This window comes from Mauremys mutica, chromosome 2 (assembly GCF_020497125.1).
Source record: "Mauremys mutica isolate MM-2020 ecotype Southern chromosome 2, ASM2049712v1, whole genome shotgun sequence".
Lineage (NCBI taxonomy): Eukaryota > Metazoa > Chordata > Testudines > Geoemydidae > Mauremys > Mauremys mutica.
The window spans coordinates 219,717,252-219,742,294 of NC_059073.1; the positions used below are offsets into that span (position 1 = coordinate 219,717,252).

At 51.2% G+C, this 25,043-nt stretch overlaps 1 long non-coding RNA gene across 1 annotated transcript in view; it reads left to right on the forward strand.

The window, feature by feature from the left end:
* Positions 1-2,909: 2,909 nt before the first annotated feature.
* Positions 2,910-25,043, forward strand: part of LOC123363750 — a 48,688-nt gene continuing 26,554 nt past the window's right edge. Inside the window, exons 1-2 of the long non-coding RNA XR_006576882.1 lie at positions 2,910-2,991; positions 5,440-5,485. This is a non-coding gene — a long non-coding RNA (uncharacterized LOC123363750). The remainder of the gene's footprint in view (positions 2,992-5,439; positions 5,486-25,043) is intronic.

A 25,043-nucleotide genomic window follows, 5' to 3' on the forward strand; every position in this document is an offset into this window, starting at 1 on the left:
AACTGCAGGGTGCAGTGATGAGCTACCAAAATATTAACAACCGGTTCCCTCCTCCATAGGCGCCGACTTATATGGGGCTCTGGGGCTTTAGCCCCAGGAATATTCCCAAGCAGGGGCTCTGCCCCACCAATGTTTTCTCCCCTGCTTGGAGCGCACCCCCCGCCGCCGCCACCGTCGCCACGGCTGGAGCTTCCCCCCTCCCCGCCCGGCAGGGGCGGCTCTAGGCACCAGCAAAACAAGCTGGTGCCTAGAGCTGGGGCCCCAGCTCATCCTGCCGCTGCGAGCTGAGGAGCGGCCCGTCCCCTGCAGCCGGGGCAGGGCCGCGCTACCGGCTCCGCTTGGGGGAGAGGGATGGCCCCTTACCGGTAGCGCGGCCCCGCCTGGCTGCAGAGGACAGGCCGCTCCTCCTCCGCCCGGGTCCTACACAGCGCAGCAGCAGCAGCTTGGCTGGGGGGGGCGGGGCTAAGCTCCGTCCCGCTCAGAGCCGCGTGGTCAGAGGGCGGGGCTGGGAGCTCCGGGCCGAGCGGCTCCTCCCCTGACCACGCGGCTCTGAGCGGAGAAGAGCTCAGCCCCCTCCGGGAGCCATGCGGCTGCAGCGCTGTGCAGGGCCACTTCTCGAGGCGCGCAGTGAGCGGGGGGTAAGCAGCCAGGGCCGGGGGGTTGGCTAAGGGGCAGGGAGTCCCGGGGACACTCAGGGGGCAGGGAGGGGGCACAGGTTCTGTGGGGGGAGGGGCGGTCAGGGGCCAGGGAAGGGGGGTTGGATTGGGGGGGTCTCAGGGAGGTGGTTGTCAGGCACCCCCCGAACCCATTACCCCCCAGGCCCAGCCCTGACCCCCAGCTCCAAGCCCAGCCCCACTGAGATGGGCACCCCCCCAAACCCATCCTCCCCACCCAGCCCTGTCCCCCAGCTCCAAGCCCAGCCACTCTGAGGTGGGCACCCCCCCAAACCCATCCTCCCCACCCAGCCCTGACCCCCAGCTCCAAGCCCAGCCCCTCGGACCTGGGCACACCCCCGGCCCCATCCCCCTCACAGCCCTGACCCCCAGCTCTGAGCCCAGCCCATCTGATCCGGACATGCCCCTGTACCCATTCCCCCCACAGCCCTGACCCCAGCTCCGAGCCCAGCCCCTCTGATCTGGACACCCCCTGTACCCATTCCTCCCACAGCCCTGACCCCCAGCTCCGAGCCCAGCCCCTCTGATCCGGACACCCCCCTGACCCCATTCCCCCCACAGCCCTGACCCCCAGCTCCGAGCCCAGCCCCTCTGATCCGGACACCCCCCTGTACCCATTCCCCCCACAGCCCTGACCCCAGCTCCGAGCCCAGCCCCTCTGAGCCAGACAACCTCCGACCCCATCTCCCCACAGTCCTGAGCCCAGCCCCTGTGAGCCAGGCACCCCCCAGAGCCCAGCTCCCCACCCAGCCCTGGGCAACAGCAGCACCACCTCCAGGCAGTGACAGCCCATTGGCACCAACCATCACCCAGCAACAGCCCATTATGTAATTGCAAATGTAGACAGACCAGTAAAGCATTTAATGTTTTTAAATAATGTATTTGGTGTATTTTCAAATTATTACAAATTAATTTTCACTAGTTATTTTTTACATTTCCAAATACATGTTACTATAGTATTGCAACTTTTTTTTATGGAAGGGGCCCCCAAAATTGCTTTGCCCCAGGCCCCCTGAATCCTCTGGGCGGCCCTACCCAGTGTGTGTGAGGAGCTGGGGAGGGACGGAAACGGGGTCCCCTGGAGCCGAGCCCAGGCTGCGATGGCGGCGAGGGGCTCCTGGAGTGTGTGAGGAGGTGAGCGGCCGGCTGGGTTCGTCGGTGCTGAGCAGGTAGCCCCGCAGCCGGAGATCCTCGCCTTCCCTCCTGCCAGGGCTGGGCCAGGGCACCGTGAGGCTGAAGAGCAGCAGGTCCAGGGGGCTCTCCAGGTCCTCGGCTGCCAGCAGCCAGACAGTAAAACAGAAGGTTTATTAGATGACAGGAACACAGTCTAAAACAGAGCTTGTAGGTACAGAAAACAGGACCCCTCAGTCAGGTCCATCTTGGGGGGTGGGGAGCCCAGACCCAAGTTCTGGGCCTCTCCCGATTTCCCCAGCCAGCTCCAAACTGACACTCCCTCATCTGGCCTTTGTGTCTCTTCCGGACAAGGAGGCCACCTGATCTCTTTGTCCCCAACACCGTCAGTTGGCACTTTGCAGGGGAAACTGAGGCACCCACACAGTATTCAGAGAAAACATTAAGAACATTCCCACTTTGTCACAACAGGTGCAACAAAATTTAATACTGTATATTAAAGCAGGCAAGTGCTGCTTCTGACTTTCCACTTTTAATTGACCCTTGTAATCTTGTAGTGCTGACGCATTGTAGCTTCATTTTATATCAGCTTACAGGGTGAGAGCAGGGGGGGGGGGAGACACCACCATTTTGGGCCCCACCAAAAATTATACGAACCTGCCGCCTATGCCCTCCTCCTCACCCCATGATGGACTCCTGCCCCATCCAACCCCACACATTCCTTGACAGCCCCCCCCGGGACCCCTGCCCCATCCACCCCACTTCCCTGTCCCTTGACTGCCCCCTACTGCCCCATCCAACCCATCCTCTCATTCCTGATGGCCCCCCGGGACCCTTGCCCCATCCAACCACCCCTTCTCTCTGTCCCCTGACTGCCTCTCACCACCCCATCCAACCCCCCCTCCTTCCTGACTGCCCCCCCGGGACCCTTGCCCCCATTCAATCCCCCTGTTCCCTGCCCTCTGACCACCCCGACACTAATCCACCCCCCAACTCCCCTTCCCTCTGTCCAACACCTGCTCCCTGCCCCCTTACCGCGCTGCCTGGAGGTGGGGGCTGGGCCGGAGCCGCTCAGCTGGGGCCAGGCTGGGCTGCTCGGCCAGGGCCAGGCCAGGCTGGGCTTGGCCGGGGTTAGGGCCGGAGCTGGGACGCTCGGCTGGGGCCAGGGCCAGAGTCGGAGCTGAAGGTATGCCGCCTGGCGGGCTGTGGTTGGGGCCAGGCCCGGGCCGGACATGTGCTGCTCAGCCGGGGTCGGGGTCAGGCCCGAGCCAGAGCCGCACCGGCTGGGGCCGGGCCCGGAGGCCGGGCCGGAGCTGCGCCGCCCGGCTAGCCGCAGTTGGGGGCCAGAGCCGCGCCGCCCAGCGGGCCACAGTCGGGCCTGGGGCCGGGCCGGACACGTGCTGCCCGGCTGGGGTTGGGGTCAAGCCCGGGCTGGAGCTGCGCCGCCCAGGGTCGGGGGCCAGACCAGAGCTGTGCGGTGCCTGGAGCCCTTCTTGTGTCCCCACCCCCGCTGCCCCAACTGACCTGCGGGAAGCCACTGCTTCCTTCTCAGCCCTCCCAGGCTTCCTGCGCGAACAGCTGATTTGCAGGAAGCTGGGGACGGGGAGGAGAAGCCGGGGGAGCGTTCAGGGGAGGAGGCAGAGGCGGAGTGATGTGAGCTGGGGCTGGGGGAAGGGCAGGAAGCTGCTGGAGCTTTTATTAAATTTAAAAGCCCTTTTCGAACAAGTTGTCCCTCAATTGGGGGGAGGGATAGCTCAGTGGTTTGAGCATTGGCCTGCTAAACCCAGGGTTGTGAGTTCAATCCTTGAGGGGGCCACTTAGGAATCTGGGGAAAAAATTGGTCCTGCTAGTGAAGGCAGGGGGCTGGACTCAATGACCTTTCAAAGTCCCTTCCAGTTCTAGGAGATAGGTACATCTCCAATTATTATTTTTTTTATTATTAAGGGCTTCTAAATTTAACAACCAGTTCCTGTGAACTGCTAGGAACCAGCTCCAGCTCACCTCTGGGTGTGAGTGATTGCTGGACCCAGATTAGAAGAAGGCTAGTCTGTAAAAGAAGCTTATTGGAACATCTCTGAGGGTGAGGTTTCATCTGTAATCACTTTCTTACTGTATTAGGCTTAGATTTGCATGTTTTATTTTATTTTGCCTGGTAATTCACTTTGTTCTGTCTGTTATTACTTGGAACCACTTAAATCCTACTTTTTGTATTTAATAAAATCACTTTTACTTATTATTTAACCCAGAGTACATATTAATACCGGGGAGGGGGGGAAGAGCTGTGCATTTCTCTCTATCAGTGTTACAGAGGGTGAACAATTTGTGAGTTTACCCTGTATAAGCTTTATGCAGGGTAAGTCGGATTTATTTAGGGTTTGGACCCCATTGGGAGCTGGGGAGCTGACTGTTGGAGACAGGAACACTTCTTAAGTTGTTTTCAGTTAAGCCTGCAGCTTTTAGGGGACATGGTTCAGACCTGGGTCTGTGTTTGTAGCAGGCTAGCATGTCTGGCTCAAACCAGGCAGGGCACTGAAGTCCCAAGTTGCCAGGGAACACGGGCTCAGAGGTAGTCTCAGCACATTAGGTTTCAGTTCCCAAGGGGTTTCTGTGATCCAACCCATCACAGTGGTATCATTAGTACCCCTAAAGTGGGTATACGTAACAGGTATTTATGCTAGTATAATTGTTCAGCGAGTAAAAGAATGGAAGGAACTTTACACAAACAATGCAAGTCATGCTGGACCTCCATCTAGATTGGAATGGTGATAATCCTACAATTCAAGAATTCCTAAAGGATAGCAATGGTATATTAGCTGAGTTTGCAATAACTCCTCAACTGTTTGGAGGCATAATTTAGCTCAAATGTCTGCTGCAATATAGATCCATACTTTCATCACTGTTACGTTCCAGGGAGGCCCCGGCCCTTTTAGGGTGCTCTGTAAGAACGAGGCTCACACACACTGTGAGTTATTGGCTTTAATGAAGGTAACGTGACACATTCGCAACGGGGACTCCAAGCGTTGCTGTTACGGAGGCGGGGAACCCAGCGCCCTACAACTCGGCCTGGTTCGAAGTCCAAAAGCAAACACAAAGCATGCTCATATTTATACAGACAGCAGCAAACAAGCTCATACATAATGCAATAGGAACTTTCCACCCTCCGGGGCCGCCCCCTTGGCCAACAGCCTAGGGGTTTGCCACGCAGCAGTTCCAGCCGGTTACGGCAGGTGAAAACTAGCATGCTGTGTCCTACAATAACCGGAGGCTGAGAAAGCGGAACTGCCTAAGCTAGGCCGTAACAAAATTTTCCGTGGTTCCCTAGCCTCCTACAATCACCATCCAGAAATTGACATGGGGTCTTGTGCCTCTTCCAAGGCAAAAAGATCAGTAATGACCTCAACCCTCTTAGGGTCTCCCAGTACCTGGCAGAAAATAGGGCTGGTTGAAATTTTCATCCACAACTCAGTAACTGCTAAATCAAAACTTTGGATTTAACATCTCCTGAAGTGGTCAGGATTTAATAAAATCTAAGGTATAAAACCAGTTGAACAACAATTACAGAATAAACTGTTTTCAGTCAAGAAGTGGGAAAGAAGCCTGTCACAGCTGTCTGTTTCCAATTCATGTTTTTCAGAGTGCAGATCCAGAGCCACTGTGATCATGACTAGTTGCCTTTTCAGGTAAAAAGACTGTTTCAATTATTTAAAAAAAAAAGAGCTTCACTGCCATTAATTTGCTGTTCACCTTCTTTATACAGTAAGTTGCATTTAAAATCTTAGTCCCGCAGGTGTGTTTTAGCTCTGGAAAATTCTTTATACCTCTTCACAAGAGATGGAATAATTCAGATACTGTACATACCACCTTCTAATTTGGAAAACATCCAACCCCTAATCCCTACTGCAGCTTTTAAGATCTGGTTTTTGACTATTAATGGTTTACAAACAGGGCAGTTCTATTGCTAACATTAGTGGGCTTTTTCCCCCTGCAAGTCAATTAGGCAATACTAATATAATCAGACCTCCATCTAACAACCAGGCTAGAAAGTTTTTAACCATTCCTCAAGGAATCTCTAGCTTCCTGCCTTCATACCTTCTCTGAGAGGTGACCTATTATCAGGATCAAATTCACTGATGGGAGCAAACTTGCACCCCCTAAAATAGCATGATGTAATTGGGAAGGATGGGGAATTCAGATGTTTTTCTATGGGGAGTGAGTTTAAATTCCAGACTGGGCTTCACAGGAATCTGTCAACAGTGGCTGCTTGGGAGAGGTGTAGAATCAGCATATTTCCCAGCAGACCAGCTCTGTGCCTGGGTGCCATTGGACCTCATTCCAAGGGAACTTTCTACTTCCACTAGGGTCCTACAGCTTGAGTTGAATTGGCAAAATGAACAAAGCCCTTAGAGCTCTAATTCTCCTTTTGTTTTTGAGCTCAGTTGGATGAAAGAAAAATAAAGAGCTAGGAGTCAGCAGCATGCTAAACATCAGAACCTAGGCTTTCCTACTAATCCTTTCAAAGCCCTTATATACACCTGAACAAAATACAATCTGGTGGAACACCTTTTGTGAGTGCTATTAGGCTGGTTAGCAGTTGCTCAAAAGGACCCTCTGGGAACATTAATAAAGGAAGGAATGGAGTGACTAAAAAACAGTCTTGTTGATGCCTGCTACTGTCCTCAGATGAGTCAAAAACACCACACGATCAACTGTATCAGAGTCAGCTGATCGAAATAGCAATATCAGCATGGATTCCAAAGCTTTATCTATCCATCAGACCATCTATCCACACCACCAATGCTGTTTCTGTGGTGCACCTAGATCTTAATCCAGATCGACAAAGATCTAGCACAGGGGTCTCAGACTCAATTTACCTTAGGGCCAGTGCCAGTCCTCAAATCTTCCCAACGGGCCAATAATGTCACTGAAGATGGTGTTCACAAAAGAAAATGTTTATATTGTATTTTTTATTTAGAATTTCTTAGTAATAATAAAACTGTTATACAACTTTATACAATTCTTCGTCTGCCAGGGAGTTTTTAGTGTTTGCCAGACACCTGGCAATGCTTCAGTTCTGTCAGTTTGTTGATGTTTGGCCTCAGTTGAAACCTTCAGGATTGCAGCAAGGTGCACATCAGATAGTTGCGTTGGGTATTTTGACTTGTTTATATTCATTGTGGAAAAAAGTGATGCTGCCTCCATGGCTGACTTTGCCCAGCGACTAGTGATGGTATTTCTGTTCCTCTCCCCCAGCCAATGGGAGCTGCAAGGGGGGGGCGCCTGGAGCAGACATTGCCAGCAGTGTGTCTGCATGCGTCTCTCCTCCGCGGGCCACAGTGGGGAGGTTCTCAGGCTGCAGATGGCCCATGGCCCGGGACTTTGAGACCCCTGCTCTAGCAGTTGTGAGGTTTTCTGACCACAACTTTCTCTATAACCTTAATCGGAAATGGAAGATTAGATACTAGGTGATAATTGGATCGATTGTTAAAAGCATTCATCTCAAGACCCTTAAAGGGTGGACCATCAAAACATGTCCCAAAGCCTGATAAGGTAAATGCATCCCCACCTCAAGGACACTGATTGATTCATGACAAAGGCAAAGTTTCTAAGTGCTAAACCTCCTGTCTGAGCCTACACACTAGATCAAGAGTATATACAGCTTTGTGAGCTGAGCCATTAACTTCCAGGGGTGGTCCCATGGTTGAAATAAAACCCTGAAATGATTCAGAGGATTTAAAAACAACAGAAACCACTGGTGACAACAATAGTTTAGGACCAAAAGTGAAGAACACCTTATTCATCTGAAACTCCATTTTGTCTACATAAAATTCACCCTCTAATTACCCAAGTGTAATACAAATTGAACACTGAGGACTGGACTGTTTAGAACAGCTTATCTCATTTTACCGTGTCTTAGTATAATGGGGCCTTGCTACTTGAGAGATATTAATAGATTCTACTACAATACAGATAAATAATAATTGAGGCTAACAGTTCTTCCTCTTGTGAAAAGTACCATAAGCTTTTGAACAATCACAGATAGTTAGGATCTTGATTTTACATCCCATTCAAAAGAGGGCACCTCCTCTGGCAAGGTATTTTCTTACCCCGTTCTGGGGAATTGGTACTGTACCAACCCAAAGAAAAGTGTACTATCATTAACACCACCTCCTGCAACACCTAGATTTTCTTAAAAGGTCTCCTATCCTACTTAACAGGCCCTCAAATCATATGAGATATGATGAGATCACAGCCTGAGGTGGCATGGATGGAAAATCAGAACCACTGAACAAAGAAAATGCTGAAATTTCATCCTCTGTAGGATTTCCAGTTTCATTAGCCTGATTGAAAGCAGCATTTCACTACATGTAAAACTGCAGCAAAGCTCAGCACAGATAGTGCATTTAATGTATGCTCTGGGCAATGAAGCTGAAACTATTTTCAAGTAATTTTCTTCAATGTTGGATTCAGCCATCCTATAAGTCTTAATAACATAGGACTTTTCTTTCTTTGAACAGCAACTGATGCCACTGCCAGTGCAGGCCTAAGTCCTCCATCACAAAGTTGTGCCATTATTTCATGTAGCATGATGTTACCTAGCATCATGTAGCAATATAATATCACAGTATGATGCTATCACATCCACCCCAAATATGTTTTTTTCAGTTCTATAGTAGTATGAAAGACTGTCAGTGCCTATCAGCAACTTTTAAGGGCGTGCCTACTCTTGGAGCTGGAGGTGTGATTCCCAGCTTGAGGAGATATACTTGCACTAGCTCTAATTTGAGGTAGCCTGCTAAAAAATAGAGTATAGCTGCAGCAGCATGGGCTGCTGGATGGGCTGTTACCCTGAGTATTTACCCATCTGTGACCATTGGCATCAGGGGCGGCTCCAGGCCCCAACACGCCAAGTGCATGCTTGGGGCGGCAAGCCACGGGGGATGCTCTGCTGGTGCCGCGAGGGCGGCAGGCAGGCTGCCCTCGGCGGCTTGCCTGCGGAGTGTCCGCTGGTCCTGCGGCTTCGGTGGACCTCCTGCAGGCATGCCTGCGGAGGGTCCGCTGGTCCCGCGGCTTCGGAGGACCTCCTGCAGGCACGCCTGTGGGAGGTCTGCCAAAGCCGCGGGACCAGCGGACCCTCCGCAGGCAAACTGGCGGAAGCAGCCTGTCTGCCGTGCTTGGGGCAGCAAAATCCCTAGAGCCGCCCCTGATTGGCATTTACTTGGATGACTAGCTAGTTGTGCCACTGCAGCTGTGCTGTTTTTAGCATGGTGGTAGCTTAATCAGAGCTAGCATGAGTGTGTCTCCTCGAGTCCTCCCCACCCCCCACAGATCCAAGAGTAGACATGCAGTATGTCTACACTGCATTCAGAGGTGTGATCATTTCATAAATGATCTGGAGAAAGGGGTAAACAGTGGGGTGGCAAAGTTTGCAGATGATACTAAACTACTCAAGATAGTTAAGACCAAAGCAGATTGTGAAGAACTTCAAAAAGATCTCGCAAAACTAAGCGATTGGGCAACAAAATGGCAAATGAAATTTAATGTGGATAAATGTAAAGTAATGCACATTGGAAAAAATAACCCCAACTATACATACAACATGATGGGGGCTAATTTAGCTACAACGAGTCAGGAAAAAGATCTTGGAGTTATCGTGGATAGTTCTCTGAAGATGTCCACGCAGTGTGCAGAGGCGGTCAAAAAAGCAAACAGGATGTTAGGAATCATTAAAAAGGGGATAGAGAATAAGACTGAGAATATATTATTGCCCTTATATAAATCCATGGTACGCCCACATCTCGAATATTGTGTACAGATGTGGTCTCCTCACCTCAAAAAAGATATTCTAGCACTAGAAAAGGTTCAGAAAAGAGCAACTAAAATGATTAGGGGTTTAGAGAGGGTCCCATATGAGGAAAGATTAAAGAGGCTAGGACTCTTCAGTTTGGAAAAGAGAAGACTAAGGGGGGACATGATAGAGGTATATAAAATCATGAGTGATGTTGAGAAAGTGGATAAGGAAAAGTTATTTACTTATTCCCATAATACAAGAACTAGGGGTCACCAAATGAAATTAATAGGCAGCAGGTTTAAAACAAATAAAAGGAAGTTCTTCTTCACGCAGCGCACAGTCAACTTGTGGAACTCCTTACCTGAGGAGGTTGTGAAGGCTAGGACTATAACAATGTTTAAAAGGGGACTGGATAAATTCATGGTGGCTAAGTCCATAAATGGCTATTAGCCAGGATGGGTAAGAATGGTGTCCCTGGCCTCTGTTCATCAGGGGATGGAGATGGATGGCAGGAGAGAGATCGCTTGGTCATTGCCTGTTGGGTTCACTCCCTCAGGGGCACCTGGCATTGGCCACTGTTGGTAGACAGATACTGGGCTAGATGGACCTTTGGTCTGACCCGGTACGGCCTTTCTTATGTTCTTATGACTGCAGCATGTGTAAACATATTCAAACTAGTTTTGTTCTGGCTATCTCCAATAACAATAGCAGTGAAGTTGCAGCAGAATGTGAAGTGGCTGGGGCTAGCCATTCAAATACAGACTGCGGGGGATGGGGAGAGCCTCTATAGCCTATGCTGCCGCTCATGTTGCCACAGTTTCATGGCTATTGTTGTTGGTGATAGCTAAATCAAAGGCCTGGTCTACACTACGGGTTTAAACCGGTTTTAGCAGCGTTAAACCGATTTAATGCCACACCCGTCCACACTAAGAGGCCCTTTATATCGATATAAAGGGCTCTTTAAACCGGTTTCTGTACTCCTCCCTAACGAGAAGAGTAGCGCTAATATCGGTATTACCATATCGGATTAGGGTTAGTGTGGCCGCAAATCGATGGTATTGGCCTCCGGGCGGTATCCCACAGTGCACCACTGTGACCGCTCTGGACAGCAATCTGAACTCGGATGCAGTGGCCAGGTAGACAGGAAAAGCCCCGCGAACTTTTGAATATCATTTCCTGTTTGCCCAGCGTGGAGCTCCGATCAGCACGGGTGGCAGTGCAGTCCAAAATCAAAATCCAAAAAGAGCTCCAGCATGGACTCTACGGATGTGATGGCTGTATGGGCAGGCAAATCTGTTCTATCAGAGCTCCGTTACAGAAGACGAAATTCCAAAGCATTTTTAAAAAATCTCCAGACAGAGGCCACAGCAGGGACTCAGCACGCTGCTGTGTGACAAACGTAACGGAAAGCCAAAGAATCAAATGGACGCTCATGGAGGGAGAGAGGGGGGACTGAGGACTCAAGCTATCCCACAGTTCCTGCAGTCTCCGAAAAGCATTTGCATTCTTGGCTGAGCTCCCAATGCCTGTCGTGTCAAACACATTGTCCGCGGTGGTTCAGGGCATAGCTCGTCAGTTTACCCCCCTCACCCACCCCCAGAAGTAAAAGGGAAAAAAATCCTCTCTTGACTCTTTTAAATGTCACCCTATGTTTACTGAATGCTGCTGATAGACACGATGCTGCAGCGCTAAACAGCAGCATCCTCGCCCCCCCCTCCTTGGTGGCTGATGGTACAATATGGCTGATATCCATCGTCATCATCAGCCTTGTGGCAGATGGTGCAGTGTAGTAGGACTGGTATCCGTCCTCATCATCAGCCCGTGAGTGCTCCTGGCTGGCCTCCGGTGAGGTTGGCCGGGGGCGCCTGGATAAAAAACTCCTGATCATTCCCAGTAGATGGTACAGAATGGCTGGTAACCATCTTCATCCATAGCAACAGGGGACTGAGCTCCATCAGCCCCTGCCCTTCATGTGTAAAGAAAAGATTCTATTCTGCCTGGACTATCATAGCAGCAGGATGCTGGGCTCCTCTCCCCCACACTGCTTAATGTCCTGTCTGGACTATCATAGCAGCTGGAGGCTGCCTTCCCCTCATTTTATCTCACTACAAATTCACTGTTTCTTATTCCTGCATTCTTTATTACTTCATCACACAAATGGGGGGACACTGCAACATTAGCCCAGGAAGACTTGGGGAGGAGGGAAGCAACAGGTGGGGTTGTTGCAGGGGCACCCCCTGTGAATGGAATACAGCTCATCATTTCTGTGGGATCTGACACAGAGCAGCTGTGCTCTCTGGTTCTCTGATACACTGGTTCTCTAGTACACTTGCCCCATATTCTAGGCAGGACTGATTCTATTTTTAGATACCATAAAGAAGGGATTGACTCAGGGAGTCATTCCCATTTTTGTTTTTTGCGCCCCCGGCCGATCTCAGCCAGGGGCACCTATGACAGCAGCAAATGGTACAGCACAAAAGGACTGGTAACCGTCATCTCATTGCCAATTTACAACGGCATGGTAGATGGTACAGAATGGCTGATAACCATCTCTGCTATCATGCAAAAGCAAATGAATGCTGCTGTGTAGCGCTGCTGAATCGCCTCTGTCAGCGGCATCTAGTACACATACGGTGACAGTGACAAAAGGCAAAACAGGCTCCATGATTGCCATGCTAATGGCGTCTGCCAGGGCAATCCACGGAAAAAGGGCGCGAAATGATTCTCTGCCGTTGCTTTCCCAGAGAAAGGAGTGACTGACGACATTTACCCAGAACCACCCGCAACAATAATTTTTGCCCCATCAGGCACTGGGATCTCAACCCAGAATTCCAAGGGGCGGGGGAGACTGCGGGAACTATGGGATAGCTACGGAATAGCTACCCACAGTGCAACGCTCCAGAAATCGATGCTAGCCTCGGACCGTGGACGCACACCGCCGAATTAATGTGATTAGTGTGGCCGCATGCACTCGATTTTATACAATCTGTTTTACTAAACCGGTTTATGTAAAATCGGAATAATCCCGTAGTGTAGACGTACCCAAAGATAGTGCATGTATGCCTACAAGTGTTGCAATCATACCTCTCATTGCAGTATAGACATATCCTAATTTTTTATCCATTTTCATCCTAACTATGCTCTAGTTAAGGACAGAATTATATTTAAGGCCAACAAATACAGAAGTATTCTGCTCAGAAAGGGGAAGATGTGGGTCTTGTGTCTTTATATGTGGAGATAGACGTATGCAAAAGACAAAAAGTGAAAGTGGGAGATGCTGAAAAGAGCTTTGACAAAATTTTACCTGTTTTTATTTCTAACCGTAGAAGCATGATGCTGTGTTACACTGTGTCATTGACACTGAGCAGCACCTTTTACCTCAGTTTTGGTATGTCAGTGTTTCCAATTTTCTACCCATTTTACATGGTCCCTGTGGTAGTCTGCAGCCAGGCTTAATCACATAATACACTTCACTTTTTGTCTGTTTGCCGTCATGATGTACAGTTGATATTTAAAACCTTAAACACGATGGACCTGATTCTCCACTGCCTAGCATCTTGTACTGTCATTTACACCTGTGCAAGTGGGTGTAAAATGCTGCCATTCTGACTGGGTAGCACTTACATCCATTTTCCACTCACTTTGTGCAGGTGTAACTGATTACACAAGGTGCAAGGTAGTGGAAAATCTGGCCTGGTGGGATTAAATTCCCTATGAAAACAAACAAGTTTTGCTCATTGTTGATATGTTATATTTAATGTGAAAACATAAAGGGTGACAAAAACTTTGTGTCATGGAACTTTATTTCCCGAAGTATTTTCTAACACAGGAGTTCTCAGCCTGGGGGTTGAAAACCCTCAAGATCGTCATGTCAGGATATTGCAACCACTCTGCCTTTCCCACATTGCTAAATGGGAAGAGGGTCAGGGCAGTGTGGGGTCCCATTATGGAAAGGCTGAACCCCCTTGATCTGTTATATGTGGTTTCCTTTCTAAGATGCAATGGGGCTTTCACATACATTCTGTGGCTAGGAGTAAGAGTCCTAGAAATGAATCTGCTTTTTAGCATTGTAGGTCTTCAAACAGCAAAATTATCACTAGCTTTTCAACTGGTTTGCTGATACAAAGGATATGGTAACCAATGAATTCAATTATACTAGAAGGTCTGGCATAAAAAATATAATCATAAGACCCTTTTGGGAGCCTATCGTCAAACCAGGCATCAGATGATACAAGTGAGCATTGAATAATAGCTTCCTTTCTCATAAACTCTGGATACTTATGGTTTAAAGAAAATCTGCTCCAAATTAGCAGCCAAACTTTTCCATGTTTACAATGATGGCTAATTTGGGAGGAGTGAAATTCTAACAGGGTGGAATCTGACCCCAGGGATCTCAGAGTGCTAACTAACAGAGAGTAGATCTTCTGAGATGACAGATGTAATCACTGTTTCCATGAGGTTTAATTGTTGAGGAGTGTGGTTGCTCACTGCTGGGGTTGATTTGGATTTGTAAATTATTAAAGCTGTAGATTTAGTGGATGAAACAGAATTTCTCAGATAATTGCTAGAGTTGAGTCAATGCAGTGTCTTGTATAAACTCCATATGGTGGATTATAGATTCTGTTAGCAAGGGATACAAAGCTAAGGTGCTCCTTAAAGTTCAGAGCAGGAACTTGGCTTCTGATATAGCGAATAGCACAGCAGATAATTTTTCTTGAGTTCTTGGACCTCTTTGCAGAGAATAATGTCCCAAGGGAAAGGAACAAAGATCTGGATCCGCAATAGGGACTTAGGCATTGTGATGCTGAGCGTTGCAGAACCTAACTTTTAGGCATCTAGAAAATCACAGGAACAACACTGTGATCCACAAAACCTGAGTTAGTAGTCTAAGCCAGGGATTCTCAACCTTTTTCTTTCTGAGGCTCCTCCAACATGCTACACTAACTCTTCACTTAACGTTGTAGTTATGTTCCTGAAAAATGCGACTTTATGTGAAATGATGTTAAGTGAATCCAATTTCCCTATACAATTAATGTAAATAAATAGGGGGCAGCTAGGTTCCAGGGAATTTTTTTTGCACCAGACAAGACATTTTATATATATATTCAGTATAAGTTATAAACAATTTTAAACAAACAGTTTAATATTATATACAGCAATGAATGATTGTGAGGCTTGGCTGAGGTAGTGGAGTAAGAGGGTGGAATATTTCCCAGGGAATGCCTTGCTGCTAAATGATGAACTAGCACTTGGCTGAGCCCTCAAGGGTTAATGCGTTGTTGTTAATGTAGCCTCACTCTACAAGCAGCATGGACTGAGGCAGGAGGGAGGAAACACAATAGATGCAGGGCAGTAGCTGCAAACACTTCCCTGCAAAAACTGAACATGATGATGAGCCCACGCTATCCAGCTGGGTGCACCACTCCCTCCTCCTGACAACACATGCCCGGCTGCACAGGTGCAGACTTTCCAAAGTGCTGGGGGGGGTGTGCATGCATGAGTGAGAGCAGGGCCGGTGCAACCATTTAGGTGACCTAGTGCCCTAGGCAACCGCCTGAGATTTGGGGGGCGCTATTTTCTTTGGCAGCGACCGCGGCAGCCGGATCTTCGGCCACCCTAGTCGCCGCCGGCATTTAGGCGGAGGGAGCTGGGGCAGGGGAGCGTGGGGAGGGCCGCCTGCAGAAAGTAAGGAGGGGCGGCACACAGGGGAATTCCCCGCCCCGCCTCACCCCTGTCCTGCCTCCTCCCCGAGCATGCCAGGGTCAGGGGTGAGCTGCTTCACTTCTCCCGCCTCCCAGGCTTGCGGCACCAGTCAGCTTAGGCGCCACAAGCCTGGGAGGCGGGAGAAGTGAAACAGCAATGGCGTGCTCTGGGTGCTCGTGCGCGGAGCAGGGGGGGTGCCTCAGGGTGGAGCTGCCGCAAGCGGGGCGCCTCAGGGTGGAGGGGGGGAGCCGCCGTGGGGGGAGTGCTCAGGGTGGGGGCACAGCGGGGGCGCAAGGTGGAAGTTTTGCCTAGGACGCAAAACATCCTTGCACGGGCCCTGAGAGAGAGACGTGCATTGCCCCTGTAAATACGCTGACCGCTCTTCAAGTACGTTGCCCTTTTAAGCAGATCAGCCAGTTCAGACAGGAAGCAACAGCTACCAGCAAGCTCCCTCCTTTCTGTCCCTGAGCCCTGTCCCCTGCCTCCGCTTTGTGAAGAGGGGGTACAGAGCATGGGGCAGGAGCAGGGGGACATCCTGATATCAGCACCCATCCCCCAGCAAGCAGGAAGCTCCCAGGAGTGGCTCCAAGGCAGAGGGCAGGGCAGGGCAGGAGCAGCACGGCAGTGGGGGGAGGGACAGCTGAACTGTGGCTGGGCAGCTGCCGAGCCACATACCTTACAGGGAATTTAAGGGAGCTGATGGGGGTAGGGGGAGGGTTGCTGGCTCTCCCACTCCTAATCCCCACAAGGAGGGGCTTCTCTTCCAGAGAATCTGCAAGCAGTGGACAAAGCAAGCAGCTGCCAAACGATGTTATAAAGGAGCATTGCACAACTTTAAACGAGCTTGTTCCCTAATAGATCAGCAACGTAACAATGAAACAACATTAACCGAGACAACGTTAAGTGAGGAGTTACTGTATACAAATCCCACAGCTCACCTGTGCCACAATAACTCTTTTTCTTTATATCCAGTAGATTAAAAGCCAGGGCCAGTGTTATGGGGTAGCAAATAGTCAGGGCTGGATTAACTGTCCTGTGGGCCCAGGGCTATTAGATTTTGTGGAGCCCCAGTTACAAGTCTTTTTCCTAATTTAAAACAAAATGATCACATGTATGGCATCGAGGCTATTAATGCTGTACTAAACTCGCCTTTTAATTAACATAAAGCCATTCTGCTGTTACATTTCAGTCTTAAAACATGTAGAATGTAGTTAAGTTAATTCAAAACAGCTGAAACAGATTTTATATTAGTTTATTTCTGGGAGCGAGTTTGGGTGCAGGAGGGGGCTCCAGGCTGGAGCAGAGTGTTGGGGTGCAGGAGAGTGTGAGGGGTGCTGGCTCTGGGAGGAAGTTTGGGTGCAGGAAGAGATTCTGACCTGGGGAGGGGGCGAGGTGCAGGCTCCGGTCGGGAGGCACTTTACCACAGGTGGCTCCTGACCGGTGGCACAGCAGGGCTCAGGCAGGCGGCCTGGTTGCATGCTGTGGCCCCAGGCCACTCTCGCACTCTCGGAAGCGGCTGGTTGTTGGCACGTCTCTGTGCGCCCCTGTGGGGAGGGAGACAGTGTATCTCCGTGTGCTGCCTGCCCTCGCAAGCACCAATGGGAGCTGCGGGGACGGTGCTGGGGTGGGAGCAGTGCGCGGAGCTGCCTCCCCCTCGCCGCCAGGGGCTGCAGAGACGTGTCAGCAGCTGGTTGCGTCCAGAAGAGGCATGGGGCCATAGCATGCAGGCAGCCTGCCTGAGCCCTGCTGTACTCGGGCCCCCCAGAGCCCAGGGCCCTAGGCTGCAGCCCCTAAAGCCCCATGCATTAATCCAGCCCTGCAAGCAGGGCAATTGCTCAGGGCCCAACACCACAAGCGGACCCATGAAGCTAAGTTGCTCAGGCTTCGGCTTTCAGTCCCAGGCAGCCTGGCTTGGGCTTCGGCTTTCAGCCCTGGGCAGCAGGACTTGAGCTTTGGCTTTCAGCCCTGGGCCTCAGCAAGTCTAATGCTGGCCCTGCTCTCTGGTTATTTGGGCAGACCACCTGAAACCTGCTTGCGGCCTCCAGAGTGTCCCAGACCCCTGGTTAAGAATTGCTGGCCTAAGCTACTATACGGTGAATGGGGAGAGATAGGCACCGTAGAATGTAGTCAACAAAGCCAGCATGCTAGGAGGAGAGCTGCTTAAGCTAGCCAATGGGAGATGCCAAGAAAAGGGTGTGTCCTAAGCCCTGCCCATCTCATATAGGTGCTTAAGTCTGGGTTGCAGGGAGGCACCTATCTCTGCTAGAGATCAGTCAACTGTGGGGGAAGATAAGTGCTCCTCTGTCTAAGCTGCAATGGGGCCAAATCTGGTAGGTGTGCTCAGAGGCCATCCAACTCCACACGGATCAATTAGGGGAAATGTGTGAGGGGGGTGGGGAGGAGGCAGCCCTTCTTTGTAACCTTTAGCCCAGTGATTAGAGTACTCATCCAAGAAGTGGAAGATCCCCAGTCCAAGTCCCCCTCTGCCTGATGAGGAGAAGAGATATGAACTGGGGTCTACCACCTTTCAGGTGAGTGCCCCAACCACTGGGCTCTAGAGTCATTCTCACATTTTCTCTGTTGCAATTAATATTTAATTATTCTATTACTTAATTGAAGTGGAAAAACTTCAATAGGAGAGATTGAGGGAGACCCATATCTGAATATCCCAGTAGCAAGAGCACTCACCTGAGAGATGGGAGACCCTGTTCAGAAACTTTTCATCAGGCCTATGGGGGGACATAAACATGGGGTCTTCCCTATCTTGGGTGAATGCTATAAGAGCTAAGGTTATAAGGCTGATTGGCATGCAATAGGTGGCCTCTGAACACCCCTACTGGATTGGGTCCCACATGCAATTTAGGTGTGGGAGTGTCTATTTTCTCCCCAGTTCATGGATTGCTCTTGGGCTTAGGTGGGAGATAGGCATCTGGATGTCTAGAGTGGGGCAGCATTATGTATGCCCACAGACAAAAAACTTAAGGAACTTTTACTGCAAAAATGTAGGTGCTGAGTTCAGGGCCGGCTCTAGGTTTTTTGCCGCCCCAAGCAAAAAAATTTTTGGCTGCCCCTCCGCCCCCAGACATGAGCCCCCCCGCCCACCAGTACCCCCCACTCACACCCCCTGTTGCCCCAGCACTGGCCTCCCCCCCCAAATGTGGGATCCGCTACCAGCACACTGCAGCCGAGCCCTGGCCCAGCTGAGACTCCGTCCCCATGCGGGTGGAGCTGCTGGGCAGCACGGAGCGGGAGTACTTCCAGGTGGCGGCACGGCTACGGGGTGGCGCAAAGAACACGGCCCCCTCCCTGGGCTTCGCAGCACTGCTGGTGGCCAAGGTGGATCAGTTCGCGCTCACCACCCTCACCCCCGACATGCTGGCGGCCGAGGACCTGGAGAGCCCCCTGGACCTGCTGCTCTTCAGCCTCACGGTGCCCTGGCCCAGCCCTGGCAGGAGGGAAGGCGAGGATCTCCGGCTGCGGGGCTACCTGCTCAGCACCGACGAACCCAGTCGGCCGCTCACCTCCTCACACACTCCAGGAGCCCCTCGCCACCATCGCAGCCCGGGCTCGGCTCCAGGGGACCCCGTTTCCCTCCCTCCCCGGCTCCTCACACACACTGGGTAGGGCCGCCCAGAGGATTCAGGGCAAAGCAATTTTGGGGGCCCCTTCCATAAAAAAAAGTTGCAATACTATAGTAACATGTATTTGGAAATGTAAAAAATAACTAGTGAAAATTAATTTGTAATAATTTGAAAATACACCAAATATATTATTTAAAAACATTAAATGCTTTACTGGTCTGTATACATTTGCAATTACATAATGGGCTGTTGCTGGGTGATGGTTGGTGCCAATGGGCTGTCACTGCCTGGAGGTGGTGCTGCTGTTGCCCAGGGCTGGGTGGGGAGCTGGGCTCTGGGGGGTGCCCGGCTCACAGGGGCTGGGCTCAGGACTGTGAGGAGATGGGGTTGGAGGTTGTCTGGCTCAGAGGGGCTCGCCTCAGAGCTGGGGGTCTGGGGTGGGGGGATGGGGTCGGAGGGTGCCCACCTCAGAGCAGCTGGGCTCAGAGCTGGGTGTCAGGGCTGTGGGGGGAATGGGGTGAGGGGGGTGTCCGGATCAGAGGGGCTGGGCTCAGAGCTAGGGGTCAGGGCTGTGGGGGGAATGGGGTGAGGGAGGTGTCCGGATCAGAAGGGCTGGGCTCAGAGCTGGGGGGTTAGGGCTGTGGGGGGAATGGGGTCAGGGGGGTGTCCGGATCAGAGGGGCTGGGCTCGGAGCTGGGAGTCAGGGCTGTGGGGGGAATGGGGTGAGGGGGGTGTCTGGATCAGAGGGGCTGGGCTCGCAGCTGGGGGTCAGGGCTGTGGGGGGAATGGGGACAGGGGGGTGCCCAGCTCAGAGGGGCTGGGCTCGGAGCTGGGGCTCAGGGCTGTGGGGGGAATGGGGTCAGGGGGTGCCCAGCTCAGAGGGGCTGGGCTCAGAGCTGGGGGTCAGGGCTGTGGGGGGAATGGGGCCAGGGGGGTGCCCAGGTCCTAGGGGCTGGGCTTGGAGCTGGGGGTCAGGGCTGTGGGGGGAATGGGGTGAGGGGGGTGTCTGGATCAGAGGGGCTGGGCTCAGAGCTGGGGGTCAGGGCTGTGGGGGGAATGGGGTCAGGGGGGTGCCCAGCTCAGAGGGGCTGGGCTCGGAGCTGGGGCTCAGGGCTGTGGGGGGAATGGGGTCAGGGGGTGCCCAGCTCAGAGGGGCTGGGCTCAGGGCTGGGGGTCAGGGCTGTGGGGGGAAAGGGGCGAGGGGGGTGCCCCGGACCTAGGGGCTGGGCTTGGAGCTGGGGTCAGGGCTGTGGGGGGAATGGGGTGAGGGGGGTGTCTGGATCAGAGGGGCTGGGCTCAGAGCTGGGGGTCAGGGCTGTGGGGGGAATGGGGTCAGGGGGTGTCCGGATCAGAGGGGCTGGGCTCAGAGCTGGGGGTCAGGGCTGTGGGGGGAATGGGGTGAGGGGGGTGTCTGGATCAGAGGGGCTGGGCTCAGAGCTGGGGGGTTAGGGCTGTGGGGGGAATGGGGTCAGGGGGGTGTCCGGATCAGAGGGGCTGGGCTCGGAGCTGGGGGTCAGGGCTGTGGGGGGAATGGGGGGAGGGGGGTGTCTGGATCAGAGGGGCTCGGCTCGGAGCTGGGGGTCAGGGCTGTGGGGGGAATGGGGTCAGGGGGGTGCCCAGCTCAGAGGGGCTGGGCTCAGAGCTGGGGGTCAGGGCTGTGGGGGGAATGGGGTGAGGGGGGTGTCTGGATCAGAGGGGCTGGGCTCAGAGCTGGGGGTCAGGGCTGTGGGGGGAATGGGGTCAGGGGGGTGTCTGGATCAGAGGGGCTGGGCTCAGAGCTGGGGGTCAGGGCTGTGGGGGGAATGGGGTCAGGGGGTGTCTGGATCAGAGGGGCTGGGCTCAGAGCTGGGGGTCAGGGCTGTGGGGGGAATGGGGTGAGGGGGGTGTCTGGATCAGAGGGGCTGGGCTCAGAGCTGGGGGTCAGGGCTGTGAGGGGGATGGGGCCGGGGGGGGTGCCCAGGTCCTAGGGGCTGGGCTTGGAGCTGGGGGTCAGGGCTGGGTGGGGAGGATGGGTTTGGGGGGGTGCCCACCTCAGAGGGGCTGGGCTTGGATCTGGGGGTCAGGGCTGGGCCTGGGGGGTAATGGGGTCGGGGGGTGCCTGACAACCACCTCCCTGAGACCCCCCCCATCCAACCCCCCTTCCCTGGCCCCTGACCGCCCCCTCCACAGAACCTGTGCCCCCTCCCTGCCCCCTGAGTGTCCGCGGGACTCCCTGCCCCTTAGCCAACACCCCCACCCCGGCTGCTTACCCCCGGCTCACCGCGCGGCAGCCGCATGGCTCCGGAGGGGGCTGAGCTCTTCCCCGCTCAGAGCCGCATGGGGAGGGGGCGGGGCCGTGAGCTCCAGGCTCAGCTCAGCTGCCTCCACTCGGCCCGGAGCTTGTAGCCCCGCCCCCTGACCACACGGCTCTGAGCGGGGCGGGGCTCAGCCCCGCCGCCAAGCTGCTGCCGGGCTGTTTAGGACCCGGGGAACAAGCGGAGGAGGCGCGGCCCGTCTTCTGCAGCCAGGCGGGGCCACGCTACCGGTAAGGGGCCCCCCCTCTCCCCCAAGCGGAGCCGGTAGCGCGGCCCTGCCTGGCTGCAGGGGACGGGCCGCTCCTCGGCTCGCAGTGGCAGGATGAGCTGGGGCCCCAGCCCCAGCCTTTTGCCGCCCCCTATATTTTGCCGCCCTAGGCAGCAGCTTGTTTTGCTGGTGCCTAGAGCCGCCCCTGGCTGAGTTACTTTAAGCCCCTCCAGGGTTAGCTAGCAGCTGATTGTGGTTTTTGTGGATCACAGGGGCACTTAAAATGAGGCTTAGGTGCCTAAGTACCTTTGTGGATCCAGATTAATCTGTTTAGTTCTTAACCTGTTCTATACGTAGATCCTCCTCCCTTCTAGCTGGGATCTAGCCAAAAGCCCCTCAATATCTGTAGTCATGACCCTCTGATACCAAGGCTGAGAAATCATGGGTGAAAGAATTACCTTCCGCCTACCCAAATTTCCTTGATGTTTCAGTTGAATTCTTCTTTACTTCCTATCCTAGAAAAATGTAGTGTACTGTTGCTGTTCTCTGTGAAACAGCTGCCACATTCCATGCCAGGTGGGACTGCATTTCAGTGTGGTGAAGCAAGCCTTATAATATTGTTATGACTCTTTAGAAAGTGTTTTGAGATCCATGAATGAAAGGCACTATAGAAATGCAAAATGTAAGTATTGTTACTTAAGGCACTTTGAGATCTAAGCACTATATAACAGCTAGATTAAAAACAAAATGAGTGCTCTTTTTAAAATTCTGCCGTGTAATACACTTGGCTGTGTTTGTCAATAATGGGGGCTGATACATTAATAGAACAAGAATAGAATAGAACAAGTTAAAAACTACTTGGACAAATTAGATGTGTTCAAGTCACCAGGGCCTGATGAAATGCGTCCTAGAGTACTCAAGGAGCTGACTGAGGAGATATCTGAGTCATTAGCAATTATCTTTGAGAAGTCAAGGAAGACAGGAGAAATTCCAGAAGACAGAAAAAGGGCAAATATAGTGCCCATCTATAAAAAGGGAAATAAGGACAGCCCAGGAAATTACAGACCAGTTAGCTTAACTTCTGTACCTGGAAAGATAATGGAGCAAATAATTAAGCAATCAATTTGCAAACATCTAGAAAATAATAAGGTGATAAGTAACCATCAGCATGGATTTGTCAAAAATAAATCGTGTCAAACCAACCAGATAGCTTGCTTTGACAGGGTAACAAGCCTTGTGGATGGGGGGGAGCAGTAGAGGTGGTATATCTTGACTTTAGTAAAGCTTTTGATATTGTCTTGCATGACCTTCTCATAAACAAACTAGGGAAATGCAACCTAGATTGAGCTATTATAAAGTGAGTGCATAATTGGTTGGAAAACCATTCCAGAGAGTAATCAGTGGTTCACAGTCATGCTGGAATGGCATAATAAGCAGGGTCCCGCAGGGATCAATTCTGGTCCAGTTCTGTTCAAAATCTTCATCAATGATTTAGATAATGGCATACAGAGTACACTTATAAAGCTTGCGGACGATACCAAGATGGGAGGGGTTGCAAGTGCTTTGGAGGATAGGATTAAAATTCAAAATGATCTGGACAAACTGGAGAAATGGTCTGAAGTAAATAGGATGAAATTCAACAATGACAAATGCAAAGTACTCCATTTATGGAGGAACAAGCATTTGCACACATACAAAATGGGAAATGACTGCCTAGGAAGGAGCACTGCGGAAAGGGATCTGGGGGTCATAGTGGACCACAAGCTAAATATGAGTCAACAGTGTAACACTGTTGCAAAAAAAGTGAACATCATTCTGGGATATATTAGCAGGAGTGTTGTAAGCAACAGGGCCAGCTCCAGCTTTTTTGCAGCCCCAAGTGGCAAAGTGGGGGGGGGGGGAGAAAAAAAAAGCTGCGATTGGCGGCACTTCGGCAGCAGCTCTACCACACCACTTCATTCTTCGGCAGCAATTCGGAGGGAGTGAGGGACCCACCGCCGAATTGCCTCCGAAGACCCGGATGTGCTGCCCCTTTCCATTGGCCACCCAAGCACCTACTTCTTTTGCTGGTGCCTGGAGCCGGCCCCGGTAAATAAGATATGAGAAGTAATTCTGCTCTACTCCACTCCGATTAGGCCTCAACTGGAGTATTGTGTCCAGTTCTGGGTGCCACATTTCAGGAAGGATGTGGACAAATTGGAGTCCAGAGAAGAGCAACAAAAATGATTAAAGGTCTAGAAAACATGACCTATGAGAGAAGATTAAAAAAATTGGGTTTGTTTAGTCTGGAAAAGAGAAGACTGAGAGGGGACATAACAGTTTTCAAGTATGTAAAAGATTGTTACAAGGAGGAGGAAGAAAAATTGTTTTTCTTAACCTCTAATGATAGGACAAGAAGCAGTGGGCTTAAATTGCAGCAAGGGAGGTTTAGGTTGGACATTAGGAAAAACTTCCTAACTGTCAGGGTGGTTAAGAACTGGAATAAACTGCCTAGGGAGGTGGTGGAATCTCCATCATTGGAGATTTTTAAGAGCAGGTTAGACAAACACCTGCCAGGAATGGTCTAGATAATTAGTCCTACCATGAGTGCAGGGAACTGGACTAGAAGACCTCTTGAGGTCCCTTCCAGTTCTATGATTCTATGATCTTTCTTAGGTATTAGATTTAAATAGTGTTTTCTATCTTTTCCCCCTACCTGGAGTTGACTGTAAATTAATACATTTTCTTCTTGTAATTGATGGCATTTCCCATTATTATTGTCTAGCGTCAGAACATGTCTATTATACACCATGATGCTGATAATATTGTGGCACCTTATTCCAGTGCTATCTTCAAACAGATACCCCCTGTTTTCTGTGCTAAGAAGAATATAGAAGGACTTTAACTTAGTGTGTCTCATAGGTTAAATGTTGACAAGTATAATTTTATTTTGAAGGCTTTTTTTTTGTTAAGCTTGCCCACATTCTGACTAAAACATTTGTATTTTAAAAAAAATCTGGGGATGATAATTGAGAGAATTCTGTATTAGTATCTTGGCTACATAAAATTATTTCTAGAATGCAGACAAACAGAAAATGAGATTGGTGATGATTTGAAAAAAGATCTTCCCTGGTCTGGAATGTTAGCAGTACTGATTTCTTTGCCTCTATGTGTTGATCCTCTGTCTAAGAGGTCTCCTGAAGTGGAGATGTTACTCAAATGGGCAGTGAGCCTTTCAAGATGCCTGACCATCTCCAAAGATAACAGAGCAGGGAGCAGAGTAGGGGACAGCGCAAACCATAGTACAGTGTGGGTAACTCCAACATATGCAGAGAGTTCGGACAAACATGCAGTAGAAACCTTTTGGAGCTTATGTGCAGGGAAAGCAACATTTTTTATTTTTGATATTATTGTTTGAATTACCGTAGCGCCCAGAGGTGCCAATATGTTGGATGATGTACAAACACATATTAGAAGATAGTCTCTGCCTCAAAGAGCATACAGGGCCTGCTCCTGCCATCAGCTCCGCATAGGCAGACCTCTGTGCCCACGTGGAGCTCGTTGAAGGATCAGGGCCAAAATGAAAAGAGACACCTGGAGGGTATGAGGAAGGGAGTGTGAAGGTAACAGTGATTGAAACGTGGTTACGTATACTGGCTATGGAACAATTAGCTGGTTTCAAGG